This window comes from Littorina saxatilis, linkage group LG6 (assembly GCF_037325665.1).
Source record: "Littorina saxatilis isolate snail1 linkage group LG6, US_GU_Lsax_2.0, whole genome shotgun sequence".
Taxonomy (NCBI): domain Eukaryota; kingdom Metazoa; phylum Mollusca; class Gastropoda; order Littorinimorpha; family Littorinidae; genus Littorina; species Littorina saxatilis.
Window position 1 is genome coordinate 2,030,170 of NC_090250.1, and position 2,499 is coordinate 2,032,668.

The following is a 2,499-nucleotide window of genomic DNA, read 5'->3' on the forward strand; positions in this document are numbered from 1 at the left end:
TACAACGAATGGTAATCAAATATTTAAAAAATGTAAATTGAGCCACAATCTCACCCATGGTACATGTATTTGCAAAGGTGCCAGTTATGGTTTAAACACTTTGTCTGTTATACTCACCAGTAAAATCTGCAGCCACCTTTCTTTGAATTAGCCTCAGCAATTGGTCATCAGTGTATTAACATTTGAAATGACGATCATTCTGGCTTGGGACTTCTCATATATGGCTGATTGAATTTCTGACATACGGGTCTGAAGTGCAATTTACTAAGGCCCCCGTCACACAGTTCGACGTTTTTACGACGACCATGCCGATCACTCCGATCTGAAAAAGTTATCAAGTCGGGGCTCGCCATCAAAATCCAGCAAATGGCAAATCAAAATAACAACATCACGACTGTACTGCGCCATGATCCGGCTACGCTTGTTTTGTGCAGTTCAAAATAAGCGTAGGGAGAACGCGCAGCTTCGCGACCTAGCAGATCCCACCCCGACCAAACCACGCTCATGGAGATCCTGCCACGTTTGGCCCACGATTGGCCACCTTCTCGGACACTTTTCCGTCGTAGCAGAAGCGGCGTCTATATTATGTGACTGGGGTATTAGTGCCATGTGCTGGATTTTGACGGCGATATGCCCCGATTTGATAACTTTTTCAGATCGGCGTGATTGGCATGGTCGTGGTAAGGACGTAGCGCTGTGTGAACGGGCCCTTACCCATTTAAATACAAAATGGAGGCAACTCTGTCTGTCTGTTAGCAGCGTCATGAAGTTAGAGCTCAACTTTTGTACTTTCTTGCTTTGAACGTTTGCATTTATTTTGTTTTTGTTGTTGTTATAGTTATATGCACCCGAGATCAACATTGATAAGCACAATAACAACTGGAGCCCATGCCAACGAGTCGACCATTGAGTTTTCAAATGTCATACATTGTCATAAATGTAGGGGTGCCAAAATCGTGAGTAGGTGTAGCCCATTAGCACCTGTGTGAGACCTAGCTCTTAATGCCGGGTAGCTCAGTGGGTAGAGCCAGGTAGCTCAGTGGGTAGAGCACTGGACTTGTGATCCTAAGGTCACAGGTTCGAATCCCGCCAGGGGCGGACACGGGTCAACTTTATGTGCAGACTCAGAGACGGTATCCATGTTCCACCCTGTGTCACCACTGTGGCATGTAAAAGACCTCGGTCATTCTGCCATAAGTGCAGGTGGCTGATTACACCTAAACACGCAGACACCTGGGTAGCGCGACTCTTGTTGCTGCTAGCTTTCCACTGGGATAATAGAGTATATAAAATGAAAATGTGCTGGTGTAGCTGCTACAAAGGTCTATCGTCAATACAAATTAAAGTTAGCTGTCTGAGTTGCCATGTCTTAAAGATTCCATGTCCGTCCAAGTGATTTTTGGTTCCCGCAGTGGGGCACTGCGGTTATGAAATTAAAAGCCCCTCCTGTTTTTGGAACCGCAGGAGCTTTCTAGTTTGCTGTTAGGTAGATTTTTGGTTCCTCTTTCCTGTCATGCTCTCTTTTTCTTCATGAATTCTTTTCTTTTTTCTGCCTTCTTGCTCATTCACCTGTATTTTTTCCAAAAATCTCTTCTCTTGCCGCTTGTCTCGCGATTCATGTATAGTTTAATCAGTTAGTGTTCTGATGTAAGTCCAGCAGTAGATAGGTTAAGCCTATTTTAACATACTGGAAACTGGTAATCTTCCAGTAGGTATTAATTTAGTTTTACTAAAGCCTGCTGGGACACAAGTAATGGGTTAGTGCATTTGTAAACAGGAATCGCTTGACAAGTGGCCCCCTTCATCCCCCCCTTCCTCGTCCTGATATGGCTCTGCGTAGTCGGCTGGACGTTAAGCAACAAATAAACAAACAAACAAAAGTGATTTTTGGTGTTGTGAATTTAGACAATCTATACCAAAAATGGAGACCGGCACGGTTGGCCTAGTGGTAAGGCGTCCGCACCGTGATCGGGAGGTCGTGGGTTCGAACCCCGGCCGGGTCATACCTAAGACTTTAAAATTGGTAATCTAGTGGCTGCTCCGCCTGGCGTCTGGCATTATGGGGTTAGTGCTGGGACTGGTTGGTCCGGTGTCAGAATAATGTGACTGGGTGAGACATGAAGCCTGTGCTGCGACTTCTGTCTTGTGTGTGGCGCACGTTATATGTCAAAGCAGCACCGCCCTGATATGGCCCTTCGTGGTCGGCTGGGCGTTAAGCAAACAAACAAACAAACAAACAAACCAAAAATGGAGGAGGAATGTTTTTCAAATTACTGTTGTAATTGCTGCTTCAATTCAATGTATCCAAAGATGGCATTGTTACTGAACGGCCATGATCATGCTCTGAACTGAAAGTCTTCTATGATGCTTTCTATGTCTTAGTTGTAGGGTGAATAGAATCTGCTTTGTCAATACTGAATTTGAATCGTTCTCTGGAACATTTGCTCTGATGTGCGTATAACCATCATGTCTTGTGCATTACTTTAAACCCCCCTGACA